Source organism: Scomber japonicus, chromosome 4 (genome assembly GCF_027409825.1).
Source record: "Scomber japonicus isolate fScoJap1 chromosome 4, fScoJap1.pri, whole genome shotgun sequence".
NCBI lineage: Eukaryota > Metazoa > Chordata > Actinopteri > Scombriformes > Scombridae > Scomber > Scomber japonicus.
The window spans coordinates 7,988,601-8,006,981 of NC_070581.1; positions in this window are offsets into that span (position 1 = coordinate 7,988,601).

Here is an 18,381-nt window from a genome sequence, read left to right on the forward strand (position 1 = left end):
GACAATGACAAATGAAAATAAATTTCAACACAAATGGCTGAACAGCATGAAGCAGTGTTATTGGCTCTCACCTGTCAAGCTGTTGTACAAAATCAAACAACATGGATAAAATTATGGGGTGATTTCTGGCCACTGAAAGCAAGGTTTAGCACAACAATGCAAGCAGGTGTCAAATATTACATTTATTACATTTCCCAGTGAAATTTCCAAACAAAGATAAGTTTGAGTTTAGGGTATGTGAAATACAATACTGACATATATGCATTACCAGGTTAAAATAAGTGTATATGCCTGCTTTCAGACATCATCTTCTGTTTGTGAGCTTCTCACTGGTCTAAAGTAGGAGAGGCTCAGCTGTAAAAAGGTGACACTAATCAGGACTTGAAAATATAATGGGATGCCAGTTGTGGAGTTGTTTGCTAATGTTGTCAGACTGTGTGATTTTCAGTGACTCAAACAGCCTTGATGAAGCAGGTTACCTGAGTTTCTAAATAATAGCTGCGGATGTGAACTGAACTTTAAACCTGCAATAGTTAATTTCTGGCCACTTGGGGGCAGTGTGTCAAGCTGTAAACACAGCATTACCATTGGCATTCATTTGAAGTGTTTCTTGCTGTTTGTTTTGTCTGTTTTGGTCTCCACCAACCTCGAAAAGAAATATGTTGATCCTTTTTAAACTATAAATTATTATTTCATCCATTCGTCATATAAAATATTGAGTAGAGCAGCTTTCACTTTGATTGTTGCTTGTTTAGCTGTGAATTTCTATATCTTCTATAGAACAGTTTTCAGTTGCTTTATATGGTGTCTCAGTGAATGATGGGACACTGCTTTGGCTGAATACCACTGGGACGATGTTAGGACTATACTGGTTAACTTTTAAAAGTGATGATGCATTTTTTAGGAAGTTGGCCCTGCTCAGGCCTCCCAGGACAGATGGGGATATTCTGTATTGGGTTTTTTGATAAAGAAAATAACTTTTGTAGTGAACAAAAACTTCTTGTATGAACACATTTTGTTCAGCCAAGATCTGTCACATTTCACACATTGACAGACTTACCATACTCAACCACTGAATTGTTGTTTTTAAAAAGAAAGCTAAAATTGTAGCACTTCACAACTCATGTTTGGGATCTTAATAACAGTAATTCATATCGCACTACAAAACCAATACTTTACTACCTTTAATGTGTTTTCCCACTACAAACTTCTCTGTGCTTCTTTTATTCAATAGTTTGATTCAAATCTGTGCCATGCTGTGCTGTCTCTTCACACTTTGAACTTTCTGTGTCATGATAATGTTGATTCCCACTATGATTATATTGTCATGACCCTGGAGTCTGAGATTTATGCCAGAAATAACTTTCCTGTGTAATCTATGCGTACTCTGCATCAGCCTGAATGCACTAACCTTGTCAGCTGATGGTAGTGGTGGGCGGACGCCTCGGGAGTCTTGTTTGCACCAGATAGATGACCTTGTGTTGTCTCCAATCAGATACAGTAAGAACACAGAAAGTCTCCAGGCGATCGAAGCTGTCACACTTCATAAAGGAGACGTTGAATAAAAAAATAAAAAAAAGGACAGAGAAGGAAAAAAAAGTTTTTGTTGCTGTAGAATAGCCTCTATGCTTACTTCTGCTGCATGAATATCGATAATAACTCAAACTTTCCTTTCTAACTATACTAACACATACAATAAAACTGTACTCTGTGTCGACTAAGTTCATATTCTCACTATGGCTGGCTTTTAAAAAGAGTTATATGTGGGTGGAACAACAAATTGAGTTTTTTGATATTTCAACAGAAACTTTAGTTAGAATTTGTTGTTATCAAGAAACTCACATAATTGCAACAACAGAGTTAAAATAGATCCATAAACAACTTGTCAACAGAAAAATCAATGTGAGAAGTACTGAGCTGTTTCCTATAGTTAATTGTATGCCTGCTGTATTTATGTATTTTATCTCATATCCAATATTTTGGTAAGATGTTAAAGATATTTCAATCATCACTCCACTTTTTTAAAAATGAAGTCATTTCATAAAACAGGGCTCCTACTTTCCAAATCTCTAAAAAAAACCGTAAAGATCTTGATTTTTTTTTTCTTCCTTTAAGCCAGTGCAGTGCCTCCCCAAAGCAGATTGGGATAGTTAATACTCCAGGATGTGAATCAGATGGGATGGGATATGTGTCAAACCACTATAATCTTTCTATATTTACATCCACAGCTTCCATCTCTCTCACTGTGTGTTTACCTTGGCAGTGGCTTTTCTCGGATCAGCTCTGTGTTGCCTTGGCCTCTGCCCCTTCCCTCTACTCTGCCCACTCAGGTTGCATCCCTGCCTGCTGCCAACCAAGCAGGCCTGAACCAATGGCTGAGAGAGAGAAGGAGAGACCGAGAACAAAAAAGTTAGGAGGACGTTTTTTGATATTGAGATATGAGTTGAATTTATTGGCCAACAGTACAATAGAAGCAGAGTTTACCTAACTGTAGCTACTGTCATGTTAAGTTTGCTGACTTTGGGCAAACTTTTTAAGCAGCAATAAACAATTTCTGTCATCAGGATGAAGCCAATGAACAGGCTTCTGAAATAAAGATCTATGTATATTTGGTGCTTTTAATCAGGTCTGACTGAAATCCATACTGCACTAAATCTAGGCAAAGAATATAAACTGACTCTGCTCTGAGTCTCTTGGAGTCGGGTTTATTTTTCATATGCATGTGATTGGTTTTATTGATCCCACATTTCTCATGTTGAGCTACATATTTGTCAGGTTTAGTGTCTTTAGTCCATAGATGGCAGATGAACTGTCATCTCCATTTCTGTGTAGCCTATGCCATAGTGAAGTCTAATATTAGTTACTGTACATTGTGAATTGAGACATTCGCCATTTGAAAAACTCACCAACTCTGTTCCTTTTTAGATGATTCTAGTTGATATATTGATTATATCTTAAGAGACTGAATAAAAAAGTTAGTGGCGACAACATAAGTTACAATCTTTGTAATAAAACAGTGCTTAGTGTAACAATACTAATTAATTATAGTGCAGCAGATGAGAAAAATGCACTGGCAAGTAGCCCAGAGCCCAACTCATAGTGAATTTTTAAGGCTTTATTTACATAAACAGAGATTTTTATGAAGGATCCTTTAACTCTTATATACTGTTTAGGTCCAATTTGACCCATTTTGACATTTGAAGCAATTTAAAAAACATATAAATAACATTATTTAAGCCTGAAATGTTATGACTTTTAATACAGTGGCCTGTACAGTTAAATGTTATTGTGAAGCCTACCATTCAAATGTTGTTGCATCCTTCACTTACAAACTGACGGATATAATTATGATTGCTATGTTCTCATTCTATACATTTGACACTAAATGTCAAATGTATAGAAAATTTGAACACAAAAATACATTTGTGCTTCAAAATTTGGTATAGGCACCAATTATAGAGGAATATGACTATGAATAGTAAGTAAGGGTTAAATTAGTTGCAGGATCATGATATGTAAGCTGACAAAACCAAGATATCAGTAGTAAGCTATATAGAAGAAGACTTATTTGGAAAGTTCCCTTTAACACAGTGAAGTATCTTGTCATTAGTTCATTAGCTGGAGCAAAAAGTTGTCAGTTGCTTTGCTAAATGTGCTGACTGCTGCTAACTAACACAGGCTAAGACATTATCATAAGAATAGCAGGTACTAATGTTAGTTATTAGTAGCAATGTTCAGTCAAAGGCTGCAAAATGAAGGCTGGAATTAGCCGTCACTCTATTGTTGAGGACTCGCCCCCTCCATCACACTCACTTCTGCTTATCAAAAACCTGTTTGAGCCAAAGGTAGCAAGAAAGAGCTTTTGATGGTGTTGCAAATGACACCCAGATATCCACTTTTTGATTAGTGCCTCTGCACGGTAGTTAAATTAATGAAGGTATAAGTGGAGGTATAATTATTTCATAGTTTTATTAACACAGAGATTTTACTGTTATGTCTGCAGCGAAAAAAGGACACATTTTATAACCCTTTTATGTTGTGTTTTTATTCTTTGTCATTGTCTGTATTGTGGTCTGTGATGGCTCGAGCTGGAGGACAGTTCACTCTCACACACACACACACACACACACACACACACACACACACACACACACACACACACACACACACACACAAAAAACATGGAACAGCAGTGATGGCACCAAAGTTGACATCAGAGACTACAGAGCATTCTCATATTCATAAGAATGAAATATGAATGAGCTCTGCACGCATGAATACTACGGCACAGTTACACATTCAAATAAATTAAACATTCATATTTACATTTGCTACAAAGTGGATATTGGAGTTCCACTGACATTGAATATTGTGTTCGGGCACACATTGATTCTGTTTGAATTTGATGGAGACTCTAGTATTGCTTACAAAGTACATTTTTAAATCCTTATGCTGTGAGAGCGGACAGATAGTTTCTACCCCAGCATGGAACATGAGCGTTTTTCTACAGTCCCTCCTTTAATATTTTCTGGTCCAACATAAAAATGCCCAAATATCAAGGACACTCAAGAGCAGAAAGTCCTTAAAGGGATAATTTGTATAATTTAAGTTGGCTCATATGAGGTACTCATCCATAGTCAGCTGATTTGTGGAATAATACATTGTGCAGCATGTGTAGGAATACGAAACCAGGGGTGTGCAGACCCATATCTACTGCAGGTAATACACTTACTATGGAGTCAATACCTCATATAACACCCCTACCCCGCCCCTTTAAAAATATAAAAACTAAAGCATCAGTGTACTTGTTGCTTTCACACAGACTGAAATATAATATGAAACACCAATTTCCTGTTACAAGTGCTCTGTATCCTCAGACAACAGCAGGTATTATTGGTCCTATTGCCATTGAACCAGCTGAAGCCCTTCTCTCTTCCTATTGATGAAATTTGTTCAAAAGCAATAGCACATTTGATTTATTACTACCTCTCCAACATCTTCAGCTATTTCAACATTTCATTTTTTGGATATTGTTTGGCACCCTGGAGAGGGGCTGACCTGTTTGAGACCTGATTCTCATGTCCTCTTGTTCAAAAATATTTTTTCTCACTTGTTTTTTTTTGGCTTTTCTCCTGTTTAGTTTTTGTGGCAAAACACTTGTGCTTTCTTCCCTGACATGTGACATGGAGTGTATGCTGGTGTGAGCAGCCTCTTTGATCAGGATTTTGAACGCTGTGAGAAACAGCCCCGGAGTGCAATGCAGAGCCGTGATCAGCATAGGGCTGCGCTTACAGGCAGCTTTCCAAAACACTGTTTTTTCCATTAAAGATTTGGAGAATATGAGCCTTTCATAAGTAGATGTAAAATGGTAAAAAATTAATCTCTTTAAGATGATAACCACATAAAATATATGCAGACCTTACCAATATGTATTCTGTGTTATATATGTATTTTCTTTCTTTGGATCCAAACCACCTCATCTCATTTAATTACAAATCAAGAATATAGAGAAGAGAAACTAAATTGTTATTATTTCAACATGACATAAAGACAAACATAAATTATAAAGCAGTCACAATTCAAGAATTCACAGCAAAATAAACATAAATGATTGTCTGATGACATTCTTAAATTAGATTTATTCATCCTGCGCTTTCACATCTTTTTATTCCAAGAAGAAAAGTATGAAAACATTCTCTGCATATAGGTGATTTCTACTTTCATCCATGTTTACATTATACTTTTCACACCTGTTACTGTGGTCATAATTTGGGTTGAAGTCTGTTTGTTTTGTGTTCAAATGTGTTTCGTTCATGTGTGCAGACAAGAGGCGGATTGGTTTCAGCTGCATCCGTTAGATGATTAGTGGATTGATTCCAGTTCCCTCTAGCAGATGATTGGTGGATCAGCTTCCAGCTCTGGCACATAATTGGCTGCTTCACCAGGAAGTCTGTTATATAAACAGCCAAAATGGCGCCTGTGGTGTACTGGGCGGCCTTCTTCCTTTTCCAACCAGCCACCCTTTATTCCTGTTTGTTAGATTCTTTTGTAGGGGTGGACTGGCACCTTATTTTCTCTTGTTTATTTTAGTTGTCATTTGGTTTCTTTTGTTTCTGTCAGGTTATATTGATTACCCCCCAATGAGACTTGTTTTGTTTGTTGTTTTGGCTTTTGTCAACCCTGAAGTTAGAACCAGTTCTATTCATATTTAATTATGTAAATAAACCCACTTTCATTCATATTGAGCATTTTTGTCTTTGTGGCTGCTTGAAACTTGGGGAAGATGGGATCTTTTATTCATGTTGTGTCTTAAACATCTCTAGACTGGGCATAACACACAATATTCCCTAGTTTACACATACACACAATTCAATTTTGGCTCCTAAAATGTTTGGAGATAGTGTTTTTACAACATTTTAACCTGATCTGTATATTCTTGAACAATATGCATCGGCAATGAATTCCACCTAACCATGACTCTTTTTTTCTTTTTTCGGTATCATATTTGTTTTCGCTTTAGGCAACATGAACCTTCTTTCCATTGTATATCATGTTCAATAATTGTGCTGAACAAAATGAGAAAATAATATAATATAATATGTTTGGTGGTGTCACCAATATATTTCTGAATAAACTTAAGCATAGGTGGATGGTCGTAAGAGCACTGTAAAGTGCAACAATTCTTGGATGGATCAATAAAGCAGAGTTTTAACACAAGAAGCAACTGTTCTTATCTTGTTTGCTACTATAAGTCAACATTGGTTTCTTTCATCTATGGCTGCGGTCAATCATTAACTGTAATCAAGTGTTTAGCACTGTAACCACAATGATAAAGGTCCACTAACCTTAATGAAGTAATTTTAACCCAGACCACGAGCTTCCCCTAGCCTTAACAGAGTGATTTTTGTGGCTAGACCTGATCAACCTCAGCAAGAGCAGAGACAGATCAGAAAACGGTTTATTTTTTAAACAGTTTTGGAAGACACTGACAAATACTGTACAGTCTATAGTAGTGTCCGATCAGAGAATTCTTATATGTATGTTGTTTTGTAGAGAACAGACAAGCCACATATTTTGTTGTTTAGTGTGGAGGATTTGTTGTAATTTTGGTGATTTGGGCAAACACAAAAAAGTTGTTCTGGAGAATGTGTTAGCATCCAGTTGCATCAGATCTCATCAGATGTGGAATATTATCTGTCACGATTCCTGTCTGTCATGTGTTTCCATTACCCTTTGTGTCTCTATCCTCAGCCAAAAATTCTTCCTTATCTTTTGCCATTCTTCACCTGTCCACCAGATGCGTCTGAAATTTCCTTCAGGTTTTCCTCACTCACCTGCTCACCTGTTGCCACTCAGTAACTGCCTGCACCTGCTGCCCATTCCCACATCAGCTCCACAGGGTATATACTGGTTGCAGTCAGTACACTTACTTTCTAGCCAACCTTAATCTGATTCTTCTCCAACCTGTTCGTGCCATTCCAGTGGCTCTGACTTTTTAACAGTTTTTTTGACCTGCCTGCCTTTCTTCTTTTGGATGTGTTTGCCTGGTTTGGATTGACTCCCTATTACATCATATTCACTGCTGTAAATATGATTATTTCTCAAAACTAGGTCATTTATGTAGTAATGTGCAATTATTTTTGAAATTGGTGCTCTGTGACTAGAGAAAACTGTGAAAAAGGCTGTTGATTTGCCATATCGTTCCTAAGGGAGAATTCTACAACAACCAGAATGTATTGCGTAACTCTTTACTGACGCTTATTTTCATTTACAAAACGTTATTCCTCACTGAGTCTGGATGTATCATACTGGATCATATCTCAAATGGAGCACTGGAGTTATGTGGATCGATGTAAACTTACTAATACAATAGCCAGAATGCTGTCAGAGTTGCTGGTGTTGGTGGACAGTCGAAAAACCTCCAAGTCTGCCGTCTCCATTTCAGTTTGGTTTGGGAAACGGTAATAGATGACGTGGTGAAAACTGCAACCAAACATTGTTTCTTGCTTCATTTTGGGCAACGAGGAGACAGGACCAGATTGCATATTCAAAGCTGGGTGTAGATGCAAAAATTACACGAAACTCAGATGCTGTTATATAGTTAAAGTCCGATATCTCCGTTCTTTCTGACCATCCTGACTGGTCACCAGTTGATTCTACAAAGATGGTCTGCTTGTGGTGCCTCTCTTTGGCTGCTACTGTAAGGTAGATCTGGTGGTAGCTTCTTCCTCCACACTCTTTTGTCTGATGCCACAGCCATATATTTAGCCTCATAACTTGTAATAGTGGTGCCATGTCTTTGCTCCAGCTTATATTGTAAAACTAGTTGTTTTTTGGTGTCAGTGTTAGGAATCACAAAGAAACTAACTTTGCTTTTTAATGCCGGTCAGGTAGTATTGGCTTATCAGAACTTTTTTTCCTCTGAAAACTGATGCCCTTTTTTTGCCTGAAAACACTGAGCCATGAGACTGAACCAAAACCAAAGTAAAGATATGGGCTGTCAAACTAAAACAATATTCAAATATTGAATAGAGCAGTTTCGAATAAAATGTTCCGACAGGTTCCTCTAATAATCGACAAGCTGCATGACTACCTAGGCAGACAGATGGATAACTCAAAGAGCGAAATAATGAGGGTAAATGGAAAGTCATACTGATTATTGCACGAATAATGCCACGTGTTTCACCATCTTTCCGTATGAAAAGTGTGTGTGTGTGTGTGTGTGCACTCCCTCTGGCACCCAATGTCACCCTCTGAAGATGAGGTCCGACTTCAGTAATTACAGTGATATTTCACTTCTGTTCAGCTTCTTCATTTTCAGAGCACTTGGATGGTTTCATTATCCATAAAACTGCAACATTGCCTTCATTTTATATTCACCTTTTTTTCCACAACTCAGTTCATTAATAATTGAATAAGCAAACATGCTTTGTGAAAAGTGATCTAAGAACCAGGGGAAAGCAGTCAGCCTGCTGCAGTGATACAAACAGTAAGCCCATGGTAGAGTTTGCATGTGACACCAGTGGTTTCTGATAGCATGCGTTGGCAGTTGACTTGCTTAAAATCCCCGTGCACTCAAAAACATGTTTTTCTTCCTGTTCCTTCAGTTGGATGTTTGAGCTTCACTGTGCAGAATGATGTATGTGGGAGTTTTGACACTAGAAAGCTGTTTTGACATTCATCTGCTGAAGGGGGAAAGTTTCTCTGTGCTCACCTTAAATCTGAGTTTAAAGTCCCAGTGAAACAGAAGTTAGAGCATCTTTTTAGCTTCTGTACTGTGATGTATTTCCTAGTGAAATGGAATATTTGAGTGGTATACAGTTACAAGAGGGATTTAAATCAGATCTTCTACATTTGATTGGGCTGCTAAAAAAGTCGATGGGGCTCAGAGTTTAGCACAAAGAGAGAAACAAGACTACAGAGGACTGTTGGCTCCACACACACCTCCCCTCACCTTTTGTTAGATGAGCAGGAGGACAAGGGAGAGCTGTTTTGGAAATGATATCCAAAACACATTTCTTCCTATCTTTCTCCTTACTGCTGTAAGTAACTATGACCCACAAACAGTGAAGTGAAATTTTATATGACATATGGCTAGCTACTCTCACACTTGATTGGATGACATTTTTTAAATGCCCCTGAAAAGCAGTATGAGTCATTACACATTTGAAACGATTTTACAGGAAGAGAATAGACAGAAAAAAACCTGCATTCTCCATAATTGCCAGCTGGGGGCGACTCCACTGGCTCCAAAAAGAAGTCAAATTGGATGGAAGTCTACAAGAAAATGACCCCACTTCTCGCTTGATTATAAGTAAACAGTTTCCAAATCCTAGTCTCTATTGCTAGTTTGAAGTTTTCTTCAATACATCATGATGTTCATTTAGTAAATTATGGTCCCAATTAGAGTAAAATAGATGATAAACCAGGGTATGCTTTAGGGCGTGGCAGATTGTGATTGACAAGTTGCTACAGCGACAATGTCGGTTTAGGTAACGTGACCATAGGGTAACAACAGATTCTCAGAGTGGTTAATTGTAACAAATTTGAATTTAAAAAGCCTTGTTCAAAGTTTGGTCGTACTAAAAGACCCACTGAGTCTGTTTGATGGGACAAGTTCACTCTGTTCCAATAGTTTAAAGTTTGCAAAAATGAGCATTAGTATTATCACAATTAACCACAGACTGTATATGGTTGGTTCTAACCAAGCTAGCAGCTAGCTTAAGGATTAGCTCCACAACGTTTTTAAACAAGATTTTACCAGCTGAAGAACAGCTGGAGAATTGAGGGGTTGCAGGGCGAGATGCATCTGTTGTTTTTTTGTGGCTGCCAGCAACTCTTCCTCCCGCAGACAGAGACACTCCTTCCAGCAGACCAGCACCACTGTGCTGTTAGCTCCTGAAGCTACAACTGTCTATCTCAATGAACATATATTTGAAAATGAGCACGGGGCTGAAGGAGGCAGCCATTATCATTCTATCATTTCTATAAATTTCACAATGTAGAGAAGTCCCAAACAGTGGACTGTTTGTCAGCATTGGTTCTGCTTTTTCAGGGCTGATTTTTATAAATTAGGTGTCTATGTCAATATTAACTCTAGCATTGACATGTTTCATGGTTTCATCATGTTACAGTCATATAATTTGATTTACAGCTCAAAAAACACATTTTAAAGATCAGTAGCATTTTTAAGACACTTGCAGTTTCGGCTGCCTTGTGATCCTGCAGGTATTTTATAAAGTCAAAGGAAAGAATCTGACACACAGATCATTAGTAGTGATGTTTATGTGACATCCCAGATAGTCAGTGACACCTGAATGACATGACTGTAAAATTCAGACAATCTGATATGTTTCAGATCTTCCTCAGTAACATTAATAGCCATAGCCTATTCTGTTACAGCAGAATATGTTTATATATGCAAAATACTAGAGAAGTAAAAGAAGCAAAATACATAGTTGGTTTGTGATGTTGGAGAGTTGTTGGTATGCGCATCTCTGCTTATTAAGGCCACACAATTTGAGGCTTTTGTGTTCTCTGCAGTTTTCGTAATGGACCAATCTGTGTTCTGAAATGTTGAGGACAGCCTGAAACACTGAAACTGCTTCGCTCAATGGCCTTTATGCATCTTCTTATGTGCAGCTATTTCTCCTCTTCCCCCTGTCGCTGCATGTTAAGCTCCACTCTGCTACATTAAAATACCAGTTTGGATGAGCAGAAATATGTGCGGCTTGGCTCAGAACAGTCAGGAATGAAGCAGTGGCAGCCCACAGGAACTATAGGACAGACCCCAAAGGTTTGGCACCATGCTCACAGCTGCTGTGTTCACTGTTGCTATTGACATGAACACAAACAAGTCTCATAGGAAACCTCTTGCATCTTTTTACCAAAAGTGTTGCAATATAGGGGCATTCAAGTTGATCCAGTTATTTATGACTTAAAAAGAATGTGGGAGGAGGAGGAGAGGGTTCAAGGGGTGAGTCTAAGGCAAAAACTCTACCAAATATATAATAATTTGAAGGAATGATTCAATTATTTTTAGTACATGTAAATATATGCCTGGTGAAACATGTATTAAGGACAAGGGGAAAAAGTTGCTTGGAAATTTAAATAGTTACACAAGGAGTGATTGCTTGAAATGAATGTGGAAATATGTTCTGTCCTGCGGTCACTAATGCAACATTTATCATGCTGATGACATGAACGGTAGCTGTCAAGCTACAACTTTCAGAGTCCTAAGATTAACACCTGTCTTTGAAACAGAGGCAGTTAATATCGGCTAGGGCCACTGACTGACAGTGATTGAATCAAAATTACACATCCATTGTAGATTGGCAGTGCATTAGCTTGCAAATGAGGCTTTCAAAATTTCTTTTTCGAGTTGCAGTGATTGGCAGCAATTCTGCCTTGACATCATCTCAATACTTTTCTTCCTCTAGTGGTTTTCTAATGATCCTACTTAAATAAGACCTTGTGGCGCTTTATCATACTGAATGTTGCAATGCTGACTGACAAGAAAGGGCATTTTCTGTTGAAGTCACTGATGTCAGACATCACTGCTGATAGCGGGCTTTCATGTGGACAGTTCTGTTATGTGCACAAAGCATTCAAACTAGGCTTTCCTTTTTCACCACTGCTGCTGTGTTTTTGACTTGTGACAGTGGGTCTTATTCCTGAGCCCACTTGTGTGCTCCATTCGAATTATAGGGGCCAGAGCTGTCTACTTTATCGGTGTGAATCTATTCAGGCAGTCTGAATCACAGACAGGACTGTCATCACTTCGAAGGAAACAACGTTCTGACACCTCGGAGAAGAGTGACAGCATGCTGTTGGTCTCTGGAGGGACATTGTCCTGGCAAACGAGGATACTGTCAAAATACATGCATACACACTCATAAACAAGATAGCAGACAATTTGAACAACACATCCATATACACACGTGAGAAAGACTTAACAGGAGACAAGATTGCAGGGTCCAGGCAGCACTTTCACACCTCTCCGTCATCCTCATCTCACGTTCGTCCCTCTATTGCGATGACAGGGCCCAATGGGAGAGTTGTGTGAAGGACAGGAGAGAGGGAGGCTGTTAATGTGTGTGTCCGTTAGTGTGGGAAGTGCACGTGTGTGAACCTCCACTACAGCAAAGCAATTCAAAAAAAGTCAAAAGGTTTTAGTTTAGAATGAATTCATCTTTTTTATTCTCATATAAAAAGTTATCTTATCAAGCAGCATTTACATTAGCTTAATAAACTTGTTTTTAAGGTACCTTGTCTTGTTTTTTCTGAGTAATCCATCTATATGTCAGCTGGAGTGGAAAGGGAAATAAGTCACTTCCTAAGTCAGTTATGTGGACAAGCAGTAAGTTGCATAAAAATCCTCTCGAACACTTTCAAAACAACTGAATGTTAACCTTCATGAAGGTAGGAGTTATTGTATTAATGGTGGCCTTTGAGTTATGTTTGCATCCTCTTTTACGCACCAATTGCCTGTATCCTTGAGGAATGTGTCAAATCAATTTCCTGTCTCATAAAACAAAGCTGATTTTTCTTAAATATTGTAATGCTGCATTGTTTACATTCATGTTTGCTAGTTTGCTGTCTTCTTCATCCCTGTCTTTGTTAGCACGCTGCCACAGGCTTCAACCATGGATGTGTTTTAAGAACTGGACACTGAACTGAAAATGAGGCCCACTCAATCCAATAAAAATTGCTTTGTTGGCACATACAAAAAATTAAGCTTCCAGGTTTGCTGCTGTGTTGTGCGGCCCACTGAAAATGCCCTTTAATCCCCTCTTGGCCCATAGACTTTACTTTGTCACGACATACAGATTTTTAAGTTACTTTTCTTGGCTCAAGGAAAACTTTACAAATATAAAACCTCCATGGATCAGAAATTCATAATAGCAAGAGTCATATAATTGGATTAGGGTTAGGGTTAATTGACCTTGTCTGCAGTTTGGCTTGTCAAGATGGTGGATTACTTTGTAAGATGTGACATTTATCTCACAGTTGTCGCAATGAAATCAGACTTGTAAAATCCTGTGTGTTGTTACTGTTGCAAACTGGTGTGCAGTGTTATGGTGTCTGATAGAAATGCATTACCTTTAACACAACTTCCTGGATTGTATTTTATTGTCTCACTGGTACATTGAATAACATGCCCTACTAATACAGCCTTTTGTGTTATTTTAATGTTGGGCGGATTTCTGTCTGAATGCAACCTTACGCAAATTTACCATCAATATTTTGCCAGACCATTACACCACATTAGTGTTAGCTAGGTGGACCCAATAAATGTATGCATGTGCCCACAAATTGAAATGCACTTACACATTTGCACTGTGTGTTTGCATCTGCATACGTGCATACGCAGGTATCAGCGGTGAAGCATTTAACACCTGTATGCCAGTGTCAACTCAGAACCCCTCCGCTGATTTCTGCCTCCACAAGACACCACTTTCTTCAACAGGCTGAAAATGGAGTTGACTCCAGCTGAGCCCCCACAAGACTACACACCACGTGTCTGCAGGGAGTATATTTCAACACTCCACATGAATAATAGCCGCACTTTGTATCGAGGGAAATGTTTTTTTGACCCTCCCCCTCTTTCTCTCACTCCTCAGTAGCTCTCTGGAGACCTTGGCAGCTCACCACAGGGGGACATTTCTTTAAAGTAAAGACGTTGACCTTTACAAATAGAGGTGGCCCATGGCCAAGACTGCTGCTCACTATCTGTGTATCACCATATGGGAAAGATGCATTTATGCCACAAATAGCTCTGGAACCTGACTAAATGGGTTCACATGTTTTTATTTGGGTTTTTTCCTCCGCCTCTATTTTCCAGCCGCTTACTAGAGGGTGGTGCAAATTGGCAAGAAAGTTTGATGACACTGGCTCAAACTTTTTATAAAGTAAACACCCGATGATGAAAAACACTCTAGTAGTGCTTGAAATTTGTAAAAGGCCTTCTTCAGATAGTGTAACTGAATAGCCTTGGTAAATAGCTGTCTGATACAGAAGCTGCCACTGAACAGGAAAACAACACAGCCAAGGTTTCCAAAGCATATAATTACATAAACAGTTCACAAATATGCATGGAGTTAGGCTAAGTTATTGCATTTTTGTAATTAGTTTTTAAGCTAACAAAATTGCATTAATAATTAACCATGTTGCATCTGGCTATGAATTTTCTTTTGCTTTTTTAGTTTCTCTCCATTAACATGACACTTGTATTTCACATCACATACTTAAAACTGTCGCACACACATTCATCCATTTTCCGTCTATGTTTATGTGTGTGTTCCTTTTCATTTCGTTCACACTTGACAGAAACTCTATTAAGAGCAACAATGCTCTTGCAAAATGTGGCCCCCAGGTTTATGAGAGAAGAACAGAGGTGAGGTTAAAAAGTTGTGATATGCAGAAAGTGTTTTCCGTCCTCTCTCAGGCTGCGTTTGTCTTAATGTAGAAACCATGTACGACATTCGCCTCTTTTCTTGCAGTGAACTTTTCTCATTAATTTCTTAACGTTTATCAATAGCTCATTTTGAATTCCTGCATCCAATGAAGGAATACAACAATGAGACACCAAGTTGGGACTCTAAGCTCAGTTCAGTTTGACTTTAATCACAAATCATTTAAAATACAGGTACAATCATATAAGCCATAATGGAGATAATAGGAAATGGGACCCTAACCCTAACACTAACCTGGTGATTAACATAACATAGATTTTTTTTAAATGCATGCTTTATATTGTAACATTTACAACCTATAAAATATCTAAGACTAACCTAAGACCCTGAAAAGCACTACTAAATGGCCCTAAGACATGTATTCCTTAATACCGCTTAAATAGATGAGATCCAATAAATGGACACACATGGGAAGTGGAAATAACAGTGCAATTTAAATGGATTTCAGAGTAGTGTAATTAGTTTACAAGTCTCCAGCCAGTCCGGGTATTCTAGCTTAAATATACTTTAGTAGCAACTGCTTCCTTATGCTCCTTTTTGAAAGCAGACACAGATAATGACATTTTTATAGTGTTATCAAGCTCATTTCAAAGTTGCGGACCTCTGCAAACTACACCAAAGCTTGTACATTTAAGTTTACTTTTCTTAACCTTTTAAACTTTTTTCTATTCTTATATGTATGGAGGGAAGATAAGTAAGAATAAGTAAACAAAGTGTGAGCAGTTTTATATATTATACAAGCATTGTGGAAGATGCCACAGTCAGTAAGCTCTAGAAGGCTGTAGCTGTAGAACAGAGGGTCAGTGGGAGTATTTACCTTGGACCATAATATGGCATGTCTAACTGTAGTTTCTCAAGATAACTAGGAAACCATATAACATTACAGTCATTTATATGGGGCAAATTAAGACTGATGAAGTTAGAAGTTAGTGAAGAAAAATCCACAAGTAAAACAAAAAAACCCAACATTGTCTATTCATCAATCTGAACCCTCAGCTATTTGGTGGACTTAACTCTCAATAAAACAACCATTTATTTTGATACAAACAATGAAACGTTTATTTTGCTTATATTTAGGGATAATTTGTTGCATTTACATAATACATCCAGCTTATTCAGTTCCTCATTTAGATTTTTGTGTGATGAGAATACATTTGTATCAAATAAGATTTTATGTTGAATGCTAGAGGAATTTTACAAAATCATTTATATACAGAATGAAGAGGAGAGCAGCCCTAAAATGAATCCCTGGGGGACTCCATATTTGATGTTTTTACTTTCCTCCTCTTGTTTATTGCCTATTTGAGTTTGGCTTGATATTCATAATTGCAAAATGAAAAGTGAGTCCTGATCTAATTACTGTGGATGTACAAGCTTGTCTTTCTTCATTTGATTTAATTTGATTGATTTTTATAGGCTGGTTTGACATAAGAAGAATCTCCTCAACAACATCGATAGTCTTTTTCAGTTGATTAAAATCAACTTTATTTTCCACAAAAGACATTTATACATTTATTCATCACGGTGCAATCACAACACACATTTCATCTCTGTCTATGTATATATAACCTTTGATTTTGATATTCCTGGTGTGTCTGTGGAAATATGGACCTGATATTGTTCAAGCAAAAGTCAAGTGTTCCCAGCATTAATAATGATCCTCCATGGACCATAAATATCCTTAACAAGTTTAATTGAAATACGCCCATTAGTTTTTGTGATAGCTTTTTTATGGACCAAAGAATTAGTGAGGGGGAAATTGTGGCTTGACATCGGTACAAGACAAGAGGTCAGCAGGTCACCAGAAACAATCATTTTCTGTGGGGCCATAAATACAAGGTTGCAACACACTATTATTTTTATTGATTTAATCTGTCACATCTTAGCTCAATTAATCAGATTGATCCATGAAAATATCAGAAAATAGTGGAAAAATACACATACATTCTCCAGAAAGCATTAGTTGACATATTAACATGTCTGAGAAACAGCCTAAAACCCCAAATTAATCTCTTATTTTGAAAGGATCTTAGGATACCAGCAAAGTAATGCTGGAATCTGAAAGTGGCTTTGAAAAAAGTTACAGGAGTAATGATCCAGTTATCAAATTATCTATTTATTTCATACCAATCAATTAACTAACTGATTGTTTCAGCTCGACATAAATAAATACAATAAATTGTTTTGGTAATCTGGTATGTAGATATTAAGAATTGATTACTTTGGACCAGTCATGTGGAAATATTGGACTGACAGAGTGAATGCTGCTGTCATATTTGGGCTCAGTCACTATTAAAGTAGATTCATTGAAGAAATGAAATAACAATGTATGAATCTAAGTGTTTTCTTTCAGGCTTGTTTGTCTTAAATAAATACTTTATGTGATATACAAAATAAATGTTCTGTTTCATTATTAATCAGCTAACCTTTTGACTTCCAAGACAGCGCTGCTTGAACGCGGTATGCTTCATTCAGTCACACTACTTGTTCTGATTGGTTCGAGTATTTGGAATAATCAGTGCCACGCCCCAAGTACACCTGCAAGTAAATGACCAAAATAGGAACTTGAAAAAAATCTTTTACAAATTTTTTTTTCTCTAGATCTAGGTTACTTAATCTGCCCCTCACTAAAGCTGTGACCTGAAATAATCACAACTGCATTGAAAATGACAGTTATTTTAACATTGTTTTCAATATAAACAAACAAAAGTGGAATTTTGCCAGGATGGTCAAAATTGGCGCTTTAAGAAATAGAATATTTCAGGTCTAAATGTGAGACTAAGAGTGTTTTGCAGTGTGAAATGTATGATAGAAAGTGTTTCTCTATTCATTTTCTGTGGTTATCCCCCACACACAGAGACTGGTGTTGGGTCCGAGCCAACCAGAGGTGACCAGTTGTTGCCAGAGCTGCCAACCAGCCTGCAGTCTGCCTTTTTTATTTTTGGTATGGTTGTGTGCAGACAGGAAGCAGAGGGGAAAAGAGGCAAACAGCTCACCTCAAAAGAGAAACCTATTTTTCTTCCCTTGACCTCCCTTTCATCTGAGTCTTAGATTTCTCCCTTTTCATATCACACGCTCAAATTCTGTCACACACACATTTTAATCTTGATTCTTAAATCTCTACACTTTTCTAAGCATAATCCATATTTTCAGTTCTAAACCTGTATTTTTTCTTTCCCCTTTTCCGTCTCAGTGAGCGATCCTGTCTTCCTCTCACAGGATGGAGGGATAGAAGGCGGCAATGGGCGCCTCTCCAGGGTGTCCTGTGGATTTGGTTGAACCACCTGGATTCACAGGAGACAGACACACACAGATGCAGACATACACACGCACACACAGTGGGAGGAATATCGCAGCTGGTGTGTGCGTGCATAAGTGTGTGTGTGTGTGTGTGTAAGTTATGAGA